Source organism: Ornithodoros turicata, chromosome 10, assembly GCF_037126465.1.
Source record: "Ornithodoros turicata isolate Travis chromosome 10, ASM3712646v1, whole genome shotgun sequence".
NCBI classification, from domain to species: domain Eukaryota; kingdom Metazoa; phylum Arthropoda; class Arachnida; order Ixodida; family Argasidae; genus Ornithodoros; species Ornithodoros turicata.
In genome coordinates, this window is record NC_088210.1 from 29738904 (window position 1) to 29763464 (window position 24561).

The following is a 24561-nucleotide window of genomic DNA, read 5'->3' on the forward strand; positions in this document are numbered from 1 at the left end:
CTCCTGCTGCTGCTAGTCTTTTCCCCTCACTCAAAGTGCGGGCTGACTCGGTGTGCGTTTTGCGGTCGCGTGGATGATGAACGGGAATTTGGTCTCGTTTGGAATTATCAGAGGGACGCTTTTAATTGCGGCTCGTGGTCGGCTCAGTACGGAGCGCTGTAGTGCGTGGTGTTCTTCAGGGAAACGTACCCACAGATTTTTGGACAGTTAAAAATGACCAAGCACTGGTAGCGCTCTGCATAACGTTTGGAAAACAACGTGGTTCTGAGGATTCGTTATCGAACTGTGTTACAAAATAATACAGCTGTGAGTGATTTGATCATTACGTCATAACAAAATGTCAATACGCACTTCACGCTAGGGCTGTTTCTTTTTCGTTTTTTTTTCTCTCTCTCTTTTTCATCTGTGTTGAGCCCATTCAAACCCTATAACCCACTTGGCATCAGGAAGTGGCTTTTTGCGCCATTAAACATAAAAAAACAAACTATCCGAACGTGAGGTAAAAATTATTTGATCATTACTACAGGCTGCTGATTTGATGATTTGTCATAAGTACAGTCCAGAACCCTGAAGCCGATAGCGTAACTGGTATGGTAACTTCAGATTTTCATTGTTTTAGATACCTACGATTGAATTTGTTTCACGGTGGAGAAGAACAGTAGTATTACGTACGTCTTACCACAAGTGCAGTGATATAGCTTTGACACCTCGCGATACTATCACAGACCTTCCGCACCATAGACTCGCTCATAAGTAATGAATGTAATGTAATGTGTTTTCCACTCCAACTGTGGGGGAGGCGTGAAGCAAAAACCCGGGAAAGATCATTAGAAGAATGTTACATGTCTCGTACCCTGCAGTATCACCAAGGGGTGCGCAAGTATATAGTACCAAAAGGCCAGCCAGAAGGAGTAAAACATTGTTTTTAGCATTAGTTATTATCATTTAGCTTACGTGTGCACTTTTCAACAGTGGTACACAACCTTCTTACAGCAGCCATACTTTATTCCAACATCAATGTGCAAGAACTTTCTTATATGTTCCCAGTTGCAAGTTAATCGGAACATTATCGACGTTAATTTACTGCCCGCATGTATACAGTGTGTCTTCAGTAACCATTCTGTCTGTCGAATGTCAGGATGATGTTCAGTGTTTGTTTGTGCGTTCTGGGTGAACTTCATGCGCCTTCCTCCGCGCAACGTCATGCCATTGGGTAGTACCGGCGATGACGTAACAAGCCAACGATATACAGACGTCTTCATGAATCAAGTAGACCCTGAACCGTTGAGACGGGGTATGTTATATCTCTGTGACTAACAACAACAAATATATGTAGTGACGAGGAAGAACAACATCTTTATTTGAGGATGGTGGTCGGGGAGTTTCATTGCCAGGAGAGATAACTCCACACCATTGCTGGTGGTGGCGGTGTTTTTTTTTCTTCTTCTTCTTCTGTTTGTTGTTGTTGTTTTTATTTATTTTTTTGCCCACATCAACTTCAACTTTGTTATTGCAGATGTAGACGCATGTCGGCAATGACACATAAATCTGTTACAACGTTAACTTAAATATACCACAGTGCGCACTGGTTAGTATAAAATAGGAAATGGTGAGGTGATGGACTAACGAGAGAATGATGATACTATATATCCCAGTGTTTAGAAACTTACATGAAGCACTCATGAGCTCTGCCACCATTACAGAGCACGTTCGTCAAAACATGAATATCCATGTTCCATGTGAACAGTGTGGCTCGCAGATTTCTCTTAAGAAAGGAGCCTTCACCACATAACACGGTGAAGGACAACCGTTGTACAGAATGATGCCGCTATCGCCCCTAATTTGTCGAAAGCGTACACTCTTAAAAATGAACTTCACCACATAGCACGCTCCTAGCCAACTATAATCTCAAATGATATCGTTATCTGCCCCGATTTGTTGAAAACGGGAGGCGTACACCTTTTCTGTGACAATTATGAGCAGCATAAGTGTCACAAAAAAGGCGTACGCCTCCAGTTTTCAACAAATCAGGGCAGATAACGATATCACTCGAGATGATGGTTGGCTAGGAGCGTGCTATGCGGTGAAGTTCATTTTTAAGAGTGTACATCTTTTTTGTAACAATTAACATAACTGCATAAGTATTACAAATAAAAAAAAAGCGTACGCCTCCCATTTTCAACAAATTAGGGGGTATAGAACGATGTCATTCGGGATTATGGTTGGTTAGGAGCGTGCTATGCGGTGAAGTTCTGTTTTAAGAGTCGGGGACGTTGGCGCGTTGGCTACTGACACTAATTTGAGGTGGCAGTGTGCTCTAGTCGCATAATACTCTCTTAGAAATAAACTTCACCGCATAGCACGCTCCTAGCCAACCGTCATCTCGAATGATGTCGTTATCTGCCCTGATTTGCTGAATACGGGAGGCGTACGCTATTTTTTGTGACCATTATAAACAGCGTAAGTGTCACAAAACAGGCGTACGCCTACCGTTTTGAACAAATCAGGGCAGATAACGATATCATTCGAGATGATGGTTGGCTAAGAGCGTGCTATGCGGTGAAGTTCATTTTTAAGAGTGTAAGACTAGAGCGCAGGTACAAGATTAAACGCAGATGCGCGAACCTGTAATATTATGTTATTATATTATTTTATTAATATTAATAATTTGTTATTAGTAATAATTTTATTAATATAGTAATTATTTATTATTATTATATTATTTCTGTTATATAAAACAAATGTACTACAATGGCTTAGAAGAGATCGCTGGCCGCTTATTTGATTCAATTTCCAACTTCCAACACATGTGAGATAGAGAACGAAAGTGGAGTGTTGCCCAGTGTCCAATTTTTACACCTCCATTATTATGTGCCTTCTATACCATTAAATCCTCTCGATATTCTCCCCCCTGCTGAATTGTTATCCAGGGACACAATAAACGCTATCGCTTCCCTCAACTAGTACAAAGCACCGCATATACGTTCAACTAAACTTCCCCCCAACGCGCGCAGGGCATTTTTACCTTCCTGTTTTATGCAGTCGTCACCCCGCGCGCGCGGCTCTGAGAGCGAGCCGTAACCGTTGCTAACCTTGCACTTCTATATACAACGTCTCTTAGAGATAATTCCGTGAATGATTCCGTTGCATTTGCCTTGAGCAACGGATGCGGACGATACAGCAGCTGCTAGATGGAGAACTCGTCGTTGTCTGTCGGCCGTCATAAGCACGTGAAACGGCGACGGAAGACCCGTCGTGGTTTATTCGGTCGACCTTGCATGAGGCCGTCTGCCTGTCTCGCCAATAGAGACGGCACGTTCAGGGCTAGGCAGTGCAATCTCCTGTGTGGTGGCGAATGCCGGCGGTTCTTTTCGCGTCAGCATAGTGTGTTTGAGGAAAATTTAATATAACAAGGCATTAACGTGCGAGTATGAATAAGACTAATACGTACAGTTTAGGATATGTAACTCTTCGCCAGCGAAGTACTACAGCAAAGCATTCAGCCAAATATTTACAGCAAACCTCACAACTACAAAGAGAACAAGCCAGTACAAATCATACTATATACAGCTCAGGACATGCAACCTCTCCGCCAGCGACATGCAACAGCACAACTATTAGCCACACCCGAAAAACAGAACTTCACCGCATAGCACGCTGTGCGCCAACCGTTGCCGCGAATGATACACTGTTAAAACAGAACTTCACCACAGAGCACCCTCCTAGCCAACCATCATTCCGAATATAATCATTCTGTGTCCTGATTTGTTCAAAACAGGGGGGAGGCGCCTATCTGGGACAAGATAATGTGTCCCAGATAGGCGCCTCCTCCCATTTTCAACAAATCAATACACAGAATGATATCATTCGGAATGATGGTTGGCTATGACCGTGCTATGTGGTGAAGTTCTGTTTTAACAGTGTACGATGAAGATGAAGATGAATGAATGATGAAGGTGAATGAAGAGAGAGGGATGCGTACGCCTTTTTGTGGCAATCACGACATATCTAAATTGCCATAAAAAGGCGTGCGCCCCTCTCTGTTCCCGAATCAGAAGCGATAAACCTATCATTTGTGGCACTGGTCGGCGCACAGCGTGCTTTGCGGTGAAGTTCTGTTTTTAGAGTGCAAGCATACGTCTTCCCAATCCGCAGACGTCACCACAACGGCAGAGGCGAAAGCTAACGCAAGGAAAGGCAACTATAGACTCTGAGGTATGTTTTCTCACCTGCCACAGTGAATAGTCGCCAATAAGCTCCTCCTGTAAAGTGAAGAAAACGGAGCAGTTTATGTAATATGTAGTTTCGTCATCAATGTCAGTAAACAAAAACAAAAAAATCTTATGAGCGTGATCATTATTCGGCGCACTTATTGACAATACACGCGATAGAGGGAGTAAGCCCAAGAGGCTGGACGTCCACTCGGATTCAATATGTATTCCAGGGTCACGCAAAAGAGGTGGGCCAGACCTCATATTTGATTGTCTTTTTCTGGTCTGCTGTTAACTGTATTCCGTGTAGCGGTTATTCGAGTTGCCTTCAAGCCACGCTACACCACATAGCCATTTTTATGAAGGGACGTCGAACAAAGCCTTCACGTGTAGAATATTTAAAAAACTATAACTTTAGTCCTTCACAGGACTAGATTTAGCGCCCGCAACTACTAGTCTACTTCGGGACAAAATGCACATTTATGTGAAATTTAGGGACTGTTTGTAATGCTGGCGGCCAAATTTTAGGGCTAGAAGGCTAAAATGGGCAGTAATTGCAATCTACGAGACTAGAAGCTGCAACTGCTCTTCAATTTACTCCTCTATTCCTCATAGTGCTAGCTACGCTCTCTACGTACAACATCACAACGACAACAATCACAATTAAATGAAGGTGTCATGGTGTGTCTCCCCCTCCGTTTAGGCCACGGCAACCTAAACCAGTACCTGTGCAGGCTGATATGATTTGATGAGCTAGCATGAAACGTGCACGAATGTAGCAGGATGCATCAGCTTAGTGTTCACAATATCACAGTTCGGTCCTGCATGCAGGGACATTATCAACAACATCCTGAATAAATTAATATTGCGCCGTATAAATCCCGCTTAGAATAGCTACGCACAACGAATAGACGAAGAAGGGATAAACGATACGTTGCCAACATATTCAAAGCGGCAGCTAAATGCCACGTGGTATAGCTTCAAAGAAACGTTAACAGCCTCGTGAAAGATGACAGGCAGGTTTCACCACAGAGGGCGATGCGAAGATGGGTTGTCGCCGCCCCCTTTTTGTATCGGGCAATTTGTCAAAACGTACCGCGGGACGCCTTGGAAAATTTCCTCGCCGTTTGCATCGGAGCGCTTCCACAGAAAGCGATCTCAATTACCTTTGCTTTGCTTTGCTCTTGCCTTTCCAATGAGAGAAATCGCTTTCCTCATGCGTGACCGAGGTGGATTTGGTGGTTGTATATGCTAACTGACGGCTGACCTTCTGTTTGAATAGATCGAGTTTAAACTCTGGAGTGTATGTGAATGAAATATACGCAGTAATTCTTTTTTTACATATTTCAGAGTGTAACCAGGGTGCTTCTTTTTTTTCTTTTTTAATGTACACACTATGATTTTTTTTATTCCGCAGACTGAAATGAAAGGTGTAATAACAGTGTTGAAAGCGTTCTTTGCACGACGCCTATCTGAAACACTGTTTTAAATGCAAGACGACCCCCCCTGAAATGGTGTTTCCTGTAGAATATGCCCTTTGAATTGGTGCCTTTTGTAGAATACATAATCGAGAAAATTGTTTCACAAAACATCCTTCTGTATGGTGTGAAACTTAGGAAACAAAGGTGCGCGCGTGCGATAGGAGAGGATATTTACACCCGAAACGTGTTAAAAATTCACTGATTCACTGTGTATACGCTAAATGTAGATAAAACGTGTGTTTTTCTACATCCCATTACTCGTTTTCTATACTGCTGCATACACAGAGAAGCCCTATAGCAAGCGTGTTTCCGGGATTAATATGCACGAACTACAACCAGCGCAGGACAACGGAGCAACGGTTGGCAAACAGCGTACAATGCGGTGAAGTTCTATTTTGAGAGTGAGGTAGCAGATAGAACTTTGCCACCTTTTAGTCACAACATATGCGACAACTATTATATCCTAAAAGGTGTAACTGCTCAACCCTTTTTCTTACGGGTGCACCATGATCACCACCATCATCATCACCATCACCACCACCATCACCACCGCGTATCTAACCATGAGAAGACAACATAGCGTATGGAATGTAGTAGTATTTGTAATTCCTTCCGGACACACTTGCGTTTGGGAAGTGATTCTCAACGTCATGGGAGTATATTATATATAACGGTCTCGTTCAGCACCCGAGATTCCATTGTTAGGTTGACAACAGTAATACACTAGCTTCCGAATGACGCCAGGACATTCAGACCCCAACACATTATTTTCGCATGTCGCCCCGTCATTATTAAGCAGAAGTAGCGGCCATCTCTTAACTAAACCTGTAACAAACATACAGGGTGGTCCACCAACCATCCATGATAGAAATTCATAGTAAAAAACGTAAGCCTCGGAGAGACATGCGGTCAAGGGATTTTTTTTCTGCCAACAACTTTTGCCACATATGTGTAGCATTTTTATTTCATTTCAATTGACGGAAAGGTAATATCTTGAATTGAACTCCGAAATTTCCCAAGGCAACCTAACGTTTTCTTTGCGGAAATGGGTTCTCCGTGGTCATTTTACTCAGTGTAGCACATAATCCCACTCGTAATGCAATGGCTATTGCCGAAATAAATTCGCCGAAAATACGTGGAAATGAGCCCTTCGCTCCGCCTCTTTTTTGACGGCTCGTAGTTTTGAGCGCAAAGCTGGGAAGAAAGGAGGTTACATTGACACGTCACGCGAGGAGGGAAAAGGGTTACAAGCCGTCGCGTGACCTCATTTTTGATAAGACCACCCCGTATATTAAACTCCAAATCCCAAACGTGAAAGAAGCGAAACAAACGTTCGGGATGCTACCTGTAACTCGAAAAATACCTCAATCTTCCCAGGCGCGCCAGCGACGCCGACAACCGTCAAAACAAAACCCCCACCATTTCTGTAGCCAACAAAAATCGAGCGCGCGGGCGCACATTAAATCGACACCTTTTCTCCCGGAAATAAACCGCGTCCCTAACTCTTCACATAACACGACCCTCTTCAGCATGACACATTGAGAACAATCAGAGAAACCGCTTTACGTTGGCCAAACAAGACAGGAGCAATATGACAGGAGAAAAAAAGATACTTCATTCGGGTGGTTCCCCTCCATTAACTTCATCTCTCTCTTTCTTTCTTCCACGGATGAGGTCGAGACAGACACATAGCAACAGAATGAAGGAAGGAGAAAAATCCTCTCTCCGCGAAATAATCGCGTCTATATCTATTTATCGCTCCCCCCCCTCTCCCTCTTGACGTATAAATGCCTATGTATATATAGAGAGAGTTGGATAACACAGCAAGCGTGTAATCGTCCTTGCAGCAATTTTATGTATTTTATTATTCAGTTATTCGCGAGGGAAAATGAATGGGTAGAAAAGAAGAAAGAATGAGGCAAAAAAAAGAAGCGCGATAGCGGGGGAAAGGGGTTATTGGATTGTAGGTTAAGTGCCTTGTTGCGCGCGCTTCAATGGGGTAGCGCGATAAATGTGCGAACTGTAGAGCAATGTTTCAATGGAGGAGGGCTTATGAGTGACGTGTGCTCGTGCTCCTTGTAGTAAGAGGTCTGTTTCTACGAGGTAAAGGAGTATGCAAGTTAGTGTGCGTAATGTACAGACGCCTACGGGAGCTTTCGTAATAGCGGTTGCGATGTCCATTTCTATCGATACGGCTGCTTATTGGCTATAGTTCGCCTAAATAGCTTTAGTATAGAGTGACCATAAGCTCTGTGGGACCCTAAAAGAGCTTGGGTACTCTCAGGGTTGGTTACCGAAAATATTATTGTTTCAGGTTCCGTTTCCGGTAACTGAAAAACTCGGCTTTTCGTTTCCGTTTCTGTTTCTGTTTCTGGACGATTTTCGGTAGCGGTTTCTGTTTCCGTTTCCTTTTAAGAGTTTTGTTTCCGTTTCCGATGTAATTTCGGTACTGGCTTCAGGTTCTCATCCGGAACTCGTACTGTCTAGTTTTGGCTTTTTTATGTCAGATATTCTAGCTACATAATGGATGCAAAAGGACAGCCCCACCAAACACAACACTAAAGACTTTAATCCAAAGTTCGTCACGAATCTTATATACCGCCAGTAGATGCCTCTCTAGGCTGCGGAAATACATGCCTTTAAGTTTCAAAAGTCTCCGCTCGTGCGCGGAGATAACTCGTCATCCAAAACTTTCGCGTCCATCTTGTTGCGCAGTGGGCTCAACACGAAAGAAAGTCCCGAAAATAAACGAATGAATGAATGAATTATGACTGGAAGAATAGTGCGGATATATATAAGTAACGCGAAACCACTGAGGGAAACGTCCTGCGAATTTGGTTTCCGTTTCGGTTTCTGGTAGTGAAAACTAAAACGCTTTTGTTTCCGTTTCCATTTTCGTTTCCTGCTGAATTTCGGTAATTACCGTTTCTCGTTTCCGTTTCCGTTTCTGGTATCCAACCCTGGTTACTCTACGCTAAAACTGCCTAATAACGGATAAAGCACAGAGGCACAGAGGATCTTCGCTTGCTCACCCGTGGATGCCACGATATTCCACCGTTAAGAATCCACCGTTTAGAATCCCAGATTTTCAAAATCCCAGATTTCTAAATTAAAGCTTTACTATGAAGAATGGCGTAATGATAGCGTTGAATAATACATATTACTGACAAACCTCGCACTATTGCGTTATTTTGAACTCAGTAGAAGTCATTGCATGTCGTGAACAAAAAACCTGGTTTTATTGGCTTAGCATGGCGGCCACAACAGACGAGCAAAAATTGTTAAAATTAGGTTAGGTTAGGTTAGGTTAGGTTAGGTTGGGTTGGGTTGGGTAAGGTGTTTTTTTGACAGTTCACCACGCCATTGGAGGGCTCCCCACAGTTGGGCACTCACGCAACGCTATACGCTAGCCCGGTTTGGGATTTTGAACATATGGGGGTTCTGAACGGTGCATTCTTAACAGCGGCATTTCGGGATATCCCCGCCCGCCCCATCGCTAATAGAAGCCCGTTTAGGAGATAAGTCATTGTTCCGAACCCTATCCAATTACTCCAGGGCGGAATCGCGGTCTCACTTCCGCCAAGACCGTTTCAAAATCCTCTCGTTCGCCGGCTTTGCTCTGTCAAAGCGCAACCTCCATAAAGACATTCATCTTCCCTTTATGACCTTTTTTCCTACATGAGACGTTTGCTGTCGCTGGTGGTCAAACTAGGGGAAGTCGAGGGAGGCGACGAAGAGTGGTAAAAGAGGGCCGATAACCATCTCTCCTTCTTTTTCTTTCTTTCTTTTTCTTTTTTTTAAGTCGGGGGCGCCGTTGTGTTATTGGCGTCGCGACAGCTCGTCTTGAATTGCATGCCCTTGTTTGTGTCTCTGTGTGAAAAAAAAAGAAAAACGTATTGTCAGTCAACTTATTTGTCGAGGAGTTTTATTATGCTTAGAGTGGTTCAGCCGCCTACTGGACGTGCGTCATGTGAGACGTATTGTTGCGATGACAAACTGTCTAAGTTCCGTGCTTGGTAACAGTTATGTGGGTTGCAAACCTCATGAAGTGTTTGACCAAGACGTCAGTATTTCGCATGGTGGAGAAATTTCGTGACACCAGCGCTTCTCAGTGGGACACAGAAGCGCTCTCAGATGATGTAACCTTGCTCTGTGCGCTGAACAAAAACAAATCAACAAAACAGAACAAAAACAACTTAATTTGGATGGCAATGAGTGCGGAGTTTCACCGCCAGGGGCGATACCATACCCCATTGCCGGCTGTAATTCTGTGAAATGGAATAATGAACTAAGTTTCGTGTTCATTTATTAAAAAAAGAAAAGAACACATACCTCCTCACAAACACAAACACGCCTCCTCTTCCTCCACACGCACATTTTCCTCTTTTTTTTTTTTCCTTACAAAGCAACAAACATCTGACCTATACGGCGCGTCATTTATTGTTTGAGGAACTATCGCATTTATGCAATTTTTACGAGGTATAGTGGCCCTACATTTTAAGAGAAATAAAATGAGTTAATTGGCAACAGATTACAGCTTTTAATCCCCTAGATTGCGATTACTCCCAATTTTACTCCCCTGACGCTGGAAGTTACTCCCCAGCACTGCAGATAGTCCCTAAACTTCGCGTAAACTTCCTCGTATTTAGTCCGGAAAGGACCTCATGGTTGTGGCACTACATATACTGTCCCCCAACGCGATTAAAACTACTCTTTTTTTCTCTCTCATAAAATGTAGTTATGGAATAGCTCTGCAATTGCATCTGCTGGTTTATATAATTAGTATATACCTCTCGATTATTGATTAATTGATTGATTGATATTGTAACATAAATATATTAGACAGATATGTAAATATACTCATCAATTTTCATTGATGCTTCACATGCAAACTTAAGTACATAAGAACGCCTCACGGGTAACTCCCACATCTACAGCCACATATACACACACACAGCATTCGTATCACCTGCGCATGTGAGATAACGTATCACCTATTCTACATGGCTTCATGATACGGCTCTCCCAACGAAGGCTGCGGGGCATAACAGATATTCGAAAGCCTGCTCTGACTTTTTCTTTAAAAAAAATATTAAACGCAGATTAAAAGCAGAAAAAAAAAAAAAGAGATGTGAAACATGTCCGAACTTTATTTCGGCCATTCCTCGTATCCGTATATAAATGTATATCTTCCTATACGATACTCGCACTTTGAAGAACTTCACGCGCGCGCGTCTCTCTCAAGTCTCAAACTCTCTGCGTCCCGATACCTATATCGTAAATGACCAGCAAGGAAGCACACACCTGAGATAGTGGATGAAGCTTTTCTCTGTTCCTCAAACTTCGGACTTCTTCGCAATAATATCTCCCTTCTTTTTTTCTCTCGCTCTCTCTCTCTTCCTGGTTCCCGAAGGATCTCTCGAAAAGCTCGAGCTCGTTGCAATCTCTCTTTCTTTTTTTGAAAGCTGTTTTTGCATCGTTTTTTCACCGTACCTGTCGTACTTCCAGAAATCTGGACACGACTCCCCCGTTCCTTTTTTTCCCCCTCTATTTTCTTTTTTCTTTTGGCATTTAGATAGGAAGGAAAGAAAAGTAAAACGTGTCCCGCAAACGGAGGGGGGCGAGAGATAGCAAGCCGTTGGTTGGTCTACGACAGCAACATGGCGTCGGTCGGACGCCAGCCAACGCACACACACACACGCAGTGACATCGAACGCGCCGTCGTCGTCGTCCTCTGCAAACACGCGCTCAGGAAAGGAAGAAAAAAAAAAGGAAAGAAAGAAAAGAAGTCGCGATAGGAGATGCGCCGATGGTCAGGGAAGCAAAGTAAGATGGCGGAGGAGGGAAAGAAGAGAAAAAAAGAAGGCCGCGACCAAGAGCTCTCCTTCCAAGACCCCCAGGGAAGACGAAGAAGTATTTTTTTGTGCGCTTTATATATATGTTTTTTTTCTCTCTCTCTCGTTCGCCTTTAGGTTTGCTCGCTCGTTGCTTAAGCCACTATTTATTTCGTATCTTTCCTTCCTTACCTCTTTTTCTCTTTCTTTCTTTCTTTCTCTCGCGTCGTGTCTGCTTCTTGAACCTTCCTTCCTTCCTTCCTTCTTGGCGCGCTCTTTTTCCCGTTATTTTCTTTTTTTGGTCGTACAGGCCGCTTCATTACAACACCGACGCCCACCTCCTTTCCCTATATCCTACCGGCGGTGGTGGTGGAGGAAAAAACTTTTTCCCTTTCTTTATGTCCCGAGTTCGTCGATACTCCGGTAGCCCCTTTCTTTTTTTTTTTTTTTTTCATTTTGGATGGCCCTCTTTCTTTTTTTTTCCTCTCTGTCTCCGTGTCTTCCGTTCCAGTTTCTTACTTCTCGAGCTTCCGAGACTACTTTCGCTGAAGTCCCTCTTTTGCTGCTGCTGCTGCTTTTTTTTAATTCGACGAACTACTCGTCTACCCGAGTAAACGCGCTCTGCGGCGATGCGCTGAATAAAATGAAATCGAACTGGACTAGCCACGGTTGAAGCGCGGGATGAATGAAGAAAGGAGGGGAAAAAAGGAAAGGGGAAAGGAAAGGAAACTACGTCACGTCATTAAACTGCGAGCGCGACCGTCTTCGAGACGCAGTAAACAAGGCTTTAGTTCTGGTTCAATGCGACTTAGTTAGACGGGGACTTAGTTAGTAGCGCTTTTCTTTTTTTCTTTTACTTTTTCGCCGTTTGTACCTTTTCAGATTTTAGTGCCACAGCATTTATAGGATCCCTCTGAGTTCTTTATTGGAGAGCTATATTTTGCGAAACCATTACACTGGAAGATATGGACGAAAGTAGAAGACGTCCTAAATTAGACAAACTCTTATGCGGATTCCAGCACGCATTGACTTCAACTTCTTACTCATATGTGTGACGTATGGAAGACGAGACTGACGGGGCAACGCGGCTCGAACTCTCGCGCATAATAAAAAAAAAAAACATATTATTCTCAGAGGAACTGTTCTGTGTCTTGACTGCAATTACTCCCCATTTTAGCCATTTGGAGTAGCCAGTCCTGACTGGGTCGGGACTAACCTCTCCATATTCTTCTTTCATATCCAATCCAATCCGATTAGACCCCGACCCGAAATTTACTCGCTAGGACAGTAAATATGGTCCACAAGCTTCCCATACATTCCCATGTACTTAGTCGCGAAAAACACTAAGGTTACTCCGTTTCTTTTTATTTATTTATTTCTCTACATTCTGGTTCGCAATGGTGCAGAACTCTGCACCCATGAGATGGCCATGCTTCATGAATGAACTAAAAAACAGGTCATAAATGAACTACTTAAGAGACACAAAATAGACCCTGCACTGTCACTCAGATTCTATCTCGGGAGCTCGAACACGGGTCAAAAGAAGGTGTTGGTTTTACCGATATGGCAATCAGCTCAGGGCCGTCACCCACCTGCAGTTGTGGAGCGTATAGACCCTCACGTATACTATACACATAGCAGAAGTCGGCACTTGTGGCTCCACGTTTACACATGCTTACTCACTCTCCGGTAATCTCAACGTTTGCTCACTCACTAGATGCTCAGCTCATTCGCCACATTGAGCATGGGCGAGCATGGGTGTGAGGTTCGTCAGGTCTGTTGTTAAGACATGCGAATTGGAACGTGGCACTTATCGAAAAGGCCAGAAATCGACTCGACGGCAATCGAACCACGCACCTCTCGATTGTCGGTTGGGTGCGATAACCAATTACCCTACGCTGGCATCTGCTTTCAGACGACTTACCAGGGGCCTCGTTCAACTAACGGGACACGCACGCACTCGCTTCACATTCTCTCCTACGTATGTATATCTCTTTACTCCCTTACTCTTACTCCCACATTACTCCTATTTACTCCCATTACTCCCTTTTGGGACTATAGATGCCAGGAGGACTTTGCGAAATTTAGGGACTATTTGGAGTGCATGGGGAGTAAATTTTGGGATCAGTGGACTAAAATGGGGAATGATTGCTATCTAGGGGAGTAAAAGCTATCATTGCTCCTTAATTTGCTCCTTATTATACATACATACATACATACATACATGTATACATACATACATGTATACATACATACATACATGCATACATACAGCACAATTACGGAGGCGGCGGCATCTGGTGAACATTAGAGCCACTGGTGAACATAATGGCAAGTTACGGTTCTGAGGCTGGAACACAACACAATGTTTGTCTGTTGTGTGCTTCCGCCTCAGAAGCAGTTACTTTGCATTAAGTTTGGACATATTCATGGGGAACGCCGCGATCCTCCGTGTAGCAGCTCTAGGCGCTTCTGCCCATGAGACCACCCTTTGCCCATGGCCTTATGCTGGCGTTGTAACTGTTCAGAATATCGAAATGAACTTAATGCGCTATTGTGATGGTCAGCATGATAGAGTGGAGGGGGATCCTGAACCAGCAATAGTTCGGAGTCGTTCGTTGCCGCTCAACTCAGCTGTCCGTTTGCTCATCCGTGCTCAGCTCATTCACCACGTTGAGCATAAGTCAGTTTTGCCGAGGTGTGACGTGTGCATGTAGACTTGGCTTGAATCCGCCCTGCGATCCACCAGTTTCTCATACATACATGCATATACAGGTATCTTTTTTTTTTAATCAAACAGCCTTGCAGACATCACAGGGCATTCCGGACGTTGCAGAAGCTGTTACCATATGTGTGAACCCTGAATCTTTTAAACGTGTTACACTCTAAACGCTGCATGAACAGTGGTTAAGGAGTAGCGCCGTGCAGTTCCCGTGCATCCTAATGTGTGGTGGGTAATGTGTATAAAATATGTAACACGTGACGTCCGTCTCGCCACAGCAGACGTTTGGAGAACTGGCATCTATAAGCAGTGGCACTTTCCCGTGCGTCAACACGCATATAGGTCGGCACGTTTCTAGAAATTCATTTATCGCATCACATTGTGGTGCTCCTTACTCACAGCCTATGATATGACATCAATATCATAGCCCATTATTCGACGTCAACTTCAAAACAGATTATTCAACTTCAACCGAAAAATTCATCATTGGACGTCCACTTCGAAACTCATCATTCAACATAACGTCGCAGCACCATCACTTAACATCACATCATTCTCCATGATGTGGTGGTGAACGATGTCAATGATGGCCATCATGCGTGCATTTGCCGACCTGCGGTCAGCAGACACATTAGATGAGTTAAGATGCATATCTTCCAGCCTTATATATACTATTTGCTCTCGGAGACTAGTTACACAGACAAACCGGAACGTGGACGGTTAAGCCTGCATTCTAAGGGAGAAAAAAGGAATAATATCAATCCTCTTAGGGACTAGATGCATTACCATAGATGCACCTCTCTTTTGGGACTAGATGCCAGGAGGCCCTTGCGAAATTTAGGGATTATTTGGAGTGCATGGGTGGAGTAAATTTTGGGATCAGTGGACTAAAATGGGGAATGATTGCTATCTAGCGGAGTAAAAGCTATCATTGCTCCCTAATTTACTCCTTTTTTCCCTAGAATAGGCAACAGAAAGTGAAAAGTTGGGCTAGTTGGTTAACCGACATAGTGAACGACGAGCGAAGACACACGAAAAGAGCACCGGACGAGCTAGCTAGCTCAGACCAGCAACTGAAGTTTAATGTGTCCCCATTAAACCCCCGTCGCTAGTCTGAGCTCGTCCGGGGCTGTTTTCGTGTGCCGTCCCAGTCGTGGTTCACTGTGTAAATTTAACCTGCACCCCAAACGCAAAAATGTCTACGACACGACCCGCACTCGTGAGCATGGGTGGCCGGCTCTGTGGGCCTCGACGACCCACGTATTTATCTAAAAACAGTCGACGAACCCCTTTCGGTTGTGCACACAAGCACAGCGTCGCCCTCTATCCCCTTTTGACTGGGGGAAAAAGGGCGCTTCGCCATACGGCCCAGTCTCTGTAGCAGGGCAGGCTTGCGGCAGCTGCGACCGTGGCGAGACGCTGGGTCCACGAGACGTTAATTTGGACTCGGCCTAATCCATCCGAGGCACGTACAAACACAAAAAGCGCGGCACCGACCGGACGACGGCCTATCGGCTCCCCTACACCAATTAGGAAGAGTAGGACAGCGCATGCGCAAGGGGAGGTAGCGTCCGTGGGGCCGCACGCCGGCACGCTACGTGGCCATTACTAAGTCCCGTCCCCCCGCGACTTCTATTTACTCGGCCAGGCTTGTCGGGTTTAGGGAAAGAGGTGGAATACGGGAGAATGGGTCACGTTTTGTGGTGCACTATCAAGATTTCGCGGAATTGTAAAAAAAATCGGTCTCGTTTGTCCGTGAGGGGATGTTGTGGTGATGACAAGGCGCTGAGGGTACGTAAAAGTGTGATGCTTTTTGATTAAGCTTAATCCGCGCGTATCCATTCGAGTTAATCACTAAATATTGCGTAATAACATTACGATAATAGTTAAAGTAATGGATGCTGATACAAAAACTCTCAACCTAACATCTCAATCATCTCATCTTCTTAAATAAAATAACATCGCTATCTTCTTATCTACATCTGATGTAACTTCGAGAGATTCGTCAATTTTTGGGAGATAAACGGTTTCTGTATATTTAAAATTAGCGGCAGAGGAGTGACAATCTCCAAAGCATACACTCTTAGAAATGAACTCCACCGCATAGCACGCTCCTAGCCAACTGTAATCTCGAATGATATCGTTATCTTCCCTGATTTGCTGAAAGCGGGAGGGGCGTACGTCTTTTTTGTGACAAGTATGAACAGCGTAAGTGTCACAAAATAGGCTCCGCTCCACGTTTTCAACAAATCAGGGACGAGAACGTTGTCATCCGGAATGTTGGTTGGCTAGGAGCGTTCTATGTGATGAAACTCATTTTGAAGAGTGTACTTTATAAGGCGGCCTCTGGATGGCAGAACGATGAAAACTCTCTCTCTCTCTCTCTCTCGTGATGCGGGCAGCATTTTCTTAAGCCTGAAGAAGGCACAATCTACCAGTGTTGAAATACATATTGTTCGTGGTAGTATGAACAGATACGCAATTCACTGTACAACAGAGTACGTGTACATATCTACTGCAGAAAAGCACAATCTCTCAACAGAAAGTGGGCTAGGCAAACACACTTGCGACAGCGCACGTTACTGCAGTTATTCGTTTGGGACCCGAAAGGACCTGCGTCGGAAGCCTTAGAATAACAGCGAGTCGTGTTGAAATAAACTAGTAAACTTCGCACTGTGAGCACACCTTGCTCGTCGTAGAGCAAGTAGTACGTACTACAGAGGAGCTGAGACAGAGTAACTCGCGTAGAAAGAACAACACCGCCGTTTAACGGAGGAAAATGACGTGCCGAAGAAGGATGTATATTTGAGCGGCCACTCGACTACAGTTGCGCGACATAGGCCCAGTTTCATCAACGCCGATTAATATTTGAACCGAGATCAACGGTCCGTAAACTTGAATTTAACTCTTAACTCTGCTTCACTAAAAGGGGGTTATTGTCACTGAAACATTCGTCACGTCCCAAACTAACGATTATAAAGAAATAATCAAGTGGAAAAAAAAAATAATCAAGCGTCAGCAACCTTCGATGTCGGTTCAATGTTACCCAGCGTTGGTGAAACGGCGCCAATGGAGTTCCAAATAAAAAAAATATGGACGAAAACGCGGATATTTGGCAGAAAATGGCTCTGTCCCAAAATGAATCGTGTGTGTGTGACATGGAATGAGCGGTAGCTATAGACAAACATCACGAGGAGCCGACTTGACAGGTTTGGGAAGCATTTATCTCCAGATTAAACTAGCTCATGCCTGGTAATACGTTATTTACTAAGTCACTGAGTACTTGCCAACGGCACCTTAGATGCCCTCTATCAGGATCCGTGGTTTAGGCGCATACTAACGCTAAGTCACCTATCCAGCCCAATCAGCAGAACATGTTTGCCCAATATTGGCAAAATACTGGCAAAGTCGGCCCAATATCAGTCCGAGATTGCACCAATATTGGTCGAATATTGGGCCAACATGTTGTGCTGCTTGGGAGTCATCTTCATTTTACAGTTTTACAGTGAAGGGCCTGCGTTTCAGTTTCACCTCAACACTTCGTTTGCATCGTTTGCTTCGTTCACATCGCGTTTCAACACAGCCATCGCGATGGCGCAAGTATACAGAACAGCCGTTCCAAGTAAAGCAAAAAGAATGGCGGGACTTTCTCGAGACATCACACACACAAAAGTAAGAAGACATAAAAAGGAAGAAGAGGACGATGTGGAGGAAAGAAGAAAAACAGAAAGAGGAGTGGTCGCCATTAGCGTAACGTTGACGCCGACGGCGGCGGCAGGCAGGCAGGCCTTGGGAGCACTCAGGGCCCGAATGCTCATCGATCACGGGCCGCCACTCACCTCCGATCAGGCGAGGCGCCCCCGTGCTCCCCCCCAGGGCCTAACGACCAAAAACCCCCGCAGATGAGATCGCAAAGTTAGGCAGCCCTTCTGTGCGTATATGCCGTGTACATCGACCGGACCGACCGCCCCACGCAGGGCCAAAGTTGATTTGCAAGGGGTAGCCTATGCCTGCTTCTGGTAATGTGCCGAGATGCAGCACATGGGCAGGAGGATTCGATGAGGTCGTAACACTGAACGAGATCACGCGGGTGATTTTGTTCGTTTGTGCTTTAGCTGCTTGCCCTGACTATATTCGTTACGCTGACGTTTGCTACGTTTTGTTGAACAACGCCAACCATGCTGTACGACCTAAGAGACAAAAAAAGTCTTTTTGGGGACTAGATGGGGACACAACCATTCATCCCTTTCGGGAAGAAATACACAAGAATGCACAGGAGTTTGTGCGAAGTTTAGGAACCGTTTGCTGTTTTCGGGGAGTAAATTTCTGAGTCAAGGGACTAAATAGGGATGAATTGCAATCTAGGGGAGTAGAAGCTGCAATTGCTCCCTAATTTACTCATTTTTTCCCCTTTGGGTGTACGCATGCGTACAACTTCCACTGGAAACAAGATATACGCAAGACACATTCTATAGATGTACATCTTGGAATTAACTGTTCAATACTTGAATGACTTGTGTGGTTTGTGTCCAGACGCGTCTCTGTGCCGACTTGACCAACGTACTGAAGACGTCATTATGACGTCGCATTATATCTGGGGTGCTTCTGCAGGTATCTCTCCTATGTAGGGACATTGCCTCGTTCTAAGAATACTTCTGGTCATGCACTTAACTCAGTTGGCTTACCACAACAGTTCCTATGGTCCTAGCCCCTGGTTACACCGCTGTCCTCGCTTCAATGCAGTCCACACTAAGTCATCATATCATCCTCGTTTCCCGTCGCACTCTTCACCCTAACTCTGAATTCAACCTCTCAATCTTTTACGGCAATTTCTAACTTTACATGTTTCCTACACTGTTTCTTTCTACCAGGTTCCACAACATTTCTTGTCGCCCCGTTCTTACGACACAAGTTATCACATCCAACAGCACTTAGCACATTGCGACAACACCCAGCTGCCCCGATCCATTCCTCCAAGCTCCATGTAGCGAGATCTCGCGCAGCTTAGCGTTCTCGCCAAACTTTTCCTTCAAGGCCCCTTCCCAACGGCGGAGCGCAAGCCAAGCGTCGGCAACGTCTGGCGAACGACGCCGACCTTTTTTTTTTCTTTCTTCTTCTTCCTTCTGCCATCTTAGTTTTGTCCCCTATGCTCGTATATATAGAGCCCGATATCCAACAGCTCGAATCCCCGCAGGGCTAAGCGTTGGCAACGCTGGAGATACCCCGAACAGCGAAAGAAAAGTCTCCAGCGCTGCCGGACAAAATATAAACAGGCGCAGCACGTGGCAAAAATAATAAAAGCTATCGCCGGATGAAAGTCTGCTAAGCGGAAGGCAGCCTAGGAAACGAGGGAGGGAGGGAGGGAGGGAGGGAGGGGGAGATAGCTTGGCCTTCCCTTTTTCGCCTCCCGAAAGGGAAGCGTAAGGACGGGTGCGTGCCGACCTGGAGATGGCGCGGCAGGGAGTCGCCGGATGTGGCACAAGACTTCCAAAGAAGATGCTGTCGTCGTCATCCGTATACCGGCATAAAAGAGGAGCGACGAAAAAAAAAAGAACAGAAGATGTGTAGGTACATTAAAGACCAAGCCGACATGGATAGCTCAACGTCGTCAAGTTCACGCTTCCTCAGAAACGGGGACGTGCAAGAAAATGCGGGCATCATGTGACATGGTATTAGCTTACGTCACTTTTATCGGGTGTCTTTCTGTGTCCTACTGTGTCCTTCAAGGGGGAGGGGGATATGTTTAATATGCGAGATTCATACGACCTGATGGGGGAGGGGCCGTGCACCCCCCCTTGCCCTGAGCCCATGAGCCACTGAAAGTCAGGTTACCCTTATCCCTACATTGCCCTGCACTATTAAAACTGAACTTCGTCGCATAGCACGCTCCTAGCCAACCATAATCTCGAATGATATCGTTATCTGTCCTGATTTGTTGAAAACGGGAGGCGTACGCCTTTTTTGTGACACTTATGCTGTTCATAACTGTCACAAAAAAGGCGTACGCCTACCGTTTTCAACAAATCCGGACAGATAACGATATCATTCGAGATTATGGTTGGCTAGGAGCGTGCTATGCGGAGAAGTTCATTTTTAAGAGTGTACTCTAAAACAAAAAATTATACGAATCAAGCACTCAAACGTTATGACGACAAAGGCCAACGTTTCACTTTTCTCACGACCGTCTCCCAACCCTTCCGCTCCCAAATTTTCCATCGCAGCATAGTTACGATTAAAACAACAAATAGCGCTCGTGTTGCGGCTTCAGCGATGGTACACCCGCAACACAAACGTTCGGTTTATTTCGTTCGAAGAATAAAAAAGCACGGGCAATAAATCACACCGTCCTCCCGTTTCTTTGCAAGGATGTGGGCCGTGCGGTGGCGTTGAACACTTTTATGATCCAGATAATCGGTAGTACAGAAATGCCTCCCGCCGCTCCGTTGAAGTGAAGAGCTCCTATATAGGAAGAAGCGTGGGTGACATTCGGTGGACTCGAGTGCTCGCACGGGGCTAACTTTGTACCTCGCTCCCGAGCTTTCTGAGAAGACAATCAAAAGGAAAAGGCGATACGGAAAGAACGACTCATTCAGTTCTATTTCTCTGTTATTCTATGTTATATTCTTTTTTTGTCCCCCACAGTGAAGGACACAGGGTCATAATTTGCTGCTTTTCTGCTATTAGAAAAATAATCTTTGGTCCTTTTGAAGAGTATAGATACATTGCTACAACCATTAGACCCTTTCAGGATTAAATACACGAAAGTTTATGCAAAGTTTTGGGGACTATTTGCAGTGCTGGGGTGTAAATACAGGGTGTCCCAGCTAAATATAATGCCAAACTGGAGGGGAATCCAGTTTTCTTGATCAATAATGGGCCGTTTCTGTGGGTGAAGCACAAATAGCAATACTCGTAATGTAACATTAATAAGAAAGCCTATGAACGCAGATAGCAATACGATGCAAGAGCAGGACAACTGTCTCTTGGTGAATAATATTTTATTTAGCCATAATAAGTGATTAGGACAGTGACAAAAAAAGGCGCTGCGTGTGACTTGACGAAGTCTCTGATCGTGAATGTGGCGCATCCTAGTATAGGGGCCTGAACGGTTTTGCTTTTGTTCGTGCGGCAGGACTTGCGTAAGAGGCAAGCACCGGTTCTTATTCCAACCTGTAACGCAAGAATCACCTAACGATGGAATCTGCCCAACGGGTCGATCACCAGATAGCACTACTTGCATTTGTCTGGTGAAGGTTACTAAAGACATGACGCTGCAAGAAACACCGGAAATATTGTTATCCGTCCAATGCTTGCCTCGAGATGAACCATGCTGTGACTGGATGAATACCTTGAACGAATAATCTTTAATGGAATATTCCATATTCATTAGCCATGGTTGGTCTTCCACGATGATGCCAATACATATATTCATTAGCCAATACATATATTAATTAGTTTAAAAAGCCATGTCTTCGTACCACCTGTAATTACGCCACCCACTGAATAAATTTTTCCTATACACATACCCCGTGCACTGTCATTAAATTTGCCTTATTCCATACCGATACATATATATACACGGTATACATACATATATGTAGATGACAATACACACTTTTTCGTACCTGATTACAACACACACACTTTTGTACTTTTTGGTTCTGCTTGATGACAATACACGCTTTTCTGGTAATCTAATCAGTCAATCAATCAACAATAAAATAAAGTGATCATGGTATAGTTCTCCCGTACTTGATGACAATGCACACCGTACTCCTGCTGTGAGCTTTTGTTCAGACGCTGGTTGGCTGTGGTATAGTCCGTTTGAAATCTTAGAGGGAGCAAGTCCGTGTGATTGGACTTCCACTTTGGTACTCGTCGAATCAGTCAATAATACAAGAAATATGTACGTCTCGTACCTACGTGTGTATGTCCATCTTGAACCGATCCTCCAGTTTTAAATATGTATGTATGTAAATACGTAAAACAGTCAAATGAAGTTTTTGTCGATGTAAAGGGGATTGCCTCAATATGTAGTCCTCCTGCTTGATGATAATACATACCTACCTCTGTAAGTAAGATAGAGTTGTAAATCTGCTCCAATTACCCTTTTTAAGATAGAGTTGAAAGATGAAGTTGTATCCTCCAGTCTTCAGTAGAAGATAGAATTGTGTCTCGAGTTATGCATATTAGCATATATATATATATAATTATGCACAAAAGTTTCAATCATCAAAAAAAAAAAAAAGAGAGACACAGAAAGAAAGTGATAAATTCTCTTTTATCCAGAATTTCAGCTCCAGTGCGAACCCAACGTATCAGTTCGTATTACGATAAGAACACTTTCGGATAACGACACCTGCATAATCGCAACATATGGTCCAAAAACAACGGTTTGTTGGAAGACGCCAGAAGCGCCAGATGGCCGGATCTCCTTCCTTAGGGTCGACAGCACAAGAACAGAACGTACGAGGGGAAACAAAAAATGACAGAGAGCGAGAGAGAGAGGGAGAGACAGATTGAATGACGAAAAGGAAAAAAAAAAAAAAAAAAGAATGTTCACGGAAAATCAGCCACACCTCTGACGTGGTCGCTCGTCATCTCGAAACACCTGGGAAGCATCACCAGCCCCGACCACCAACAAACAAACAAACAAAAACCGTCCCGCCGATTTCATTCCGTCATCCTCCTCTCCCTCACTCTATCTTCAACCCTTCCGCCGTTCGTTTCGATGCCTATTTTCTATATCGCCATTTCCTTTACCCTCCGTTCCAGTTCTTTTTTATTAAAGACTATCATGACGTAATGATGCAAAAGGAGCTCTCATAACACTGAGAGGGAAAGGGTTTAAGAGGCGCCCAACGATTTTTCACCCCCTTGTTTTCTGACCGGTCAATTGTTGTCGAATGTGCCGCGAAAAACTCGTCCCCTCAAGTCATGGGAACCGCCTGGGTTACGTTGTGTACGAGCATTTTGCAGTGACCCTCTTTTTTTTATTATTTATTGTTCGCAGCAACAACAGCGCTTCCGCGAATAACCTGTTTGTTTGTAAAGAATGCGTGCCTTTTTCCGTATTCTTCACTCTTGTTTTTTGAAGAGGCACAGGGTTTTTTGAATGGCGTTCGGTGTGCGAAGACGAGTGGATCTGTGGGAAAAATTCGCTTTTATGAGGGAAGGATTTCTCGAGTGGAATGCATTATTGTTATTGTTGCGATGTGAGAAACGTCTATTACGAAACACGGGGGGGGGGGGCATGAGTGAAATAGAATAAAAGTGTAGTGTGTGTGTGTGTGACAAATTTAATGTTACGAGGTGAAAAACGTGTTTTAACATTCACCGCTGAGGTACGCTCACGTGATATAGGAAAGCTGCCCTCTCGTGAGTGAGTGAGTGAGTGTAAAACCAATGTGGAAGAATTGTCCAGTGTCGTTGAATCGTTAGCTAAGAGAGCTTGCCGGAACTGTGATGATGCCGTCTAGCCAGCTTGATGTAAGTATTGATTTTTCTTTGAGGGTTATCAATGCAAACATTCTACATTTTATTGATTTTTCTCTTGTTCTAAGGGGCTGTCAATACGCTATGCAAGTAGGTCAGCTGTATGCGCAGCTCCTCAGTTTCCCCCTTTCCCTTGTTGCCAGTTGAGTGACCTGGCAACATTTCAAGGTGAAGAGCACGTGGTTTAATTCTTCGGACCTTCTTCTTCGAACCTTCTTTCTTGCCTTGTGAGTTGACAGATACTCTGTCACGTGGTTTCTCGAAATTTTCCCCTTTCCCCTGCACAAAAATAAACCGTCGTATTGCTGCTTTTCTTGGATTTCCGGTAGAGGAGGACCGAGCATTTTGAATGAAAGTCGCAACACATGAAAAAAAAATAGACGAAAAATAGTTTTTTAATTTACCCGTTTCTGGACGATGTGATGTGACAAACAAGCCATTTTAATAAATACGCAAATATGGCGTGGCAATAAGCGATAATGTAACGTTGAAAATCCCAATTAAAAGAGAACGATCTAACGTTTAGAAGACTTGAAGCAGACGCTGTCGAAGAACATTTCGGGCGGATTCTTGAAACAGAAATCCTTGAAAGTTTCGGAAAGCCTTGGAAGCCGGAAACAACAGCACTCTTCGGGTGGCGAGGGTGGAGGTTATCGGCGTTTTTTTTTTTTCTTGTTATTTTTCAAGTTACAAAACGACAGCGTCTGAGTGCCAAAAGAAAAGTTCGGTGCCTGAGAAGGAACACAGTATTTCTCCCCCTCTTCTTCTTTTCTTTTTTTTTTTTACTTTTCGGGTGTGGCACACACCTTTGTTACGTA

The 24561-nt window shown here is 44.3% G+C and overlaps 1 protein-coding gene across 1 annotated transcript in view; it reads left to right on the forward strand.

Annotated features, from left to right (window-relative positions):
* LOC135369817 (polyhomeotic-proximal chromatin protein-like) overlaps positions 1-24561 on the forward strand; it is a 231890-nt gene that overhangs the window by 883 nt on the left and 206446 nt on the right. The window lies entirely within an intron of this gene.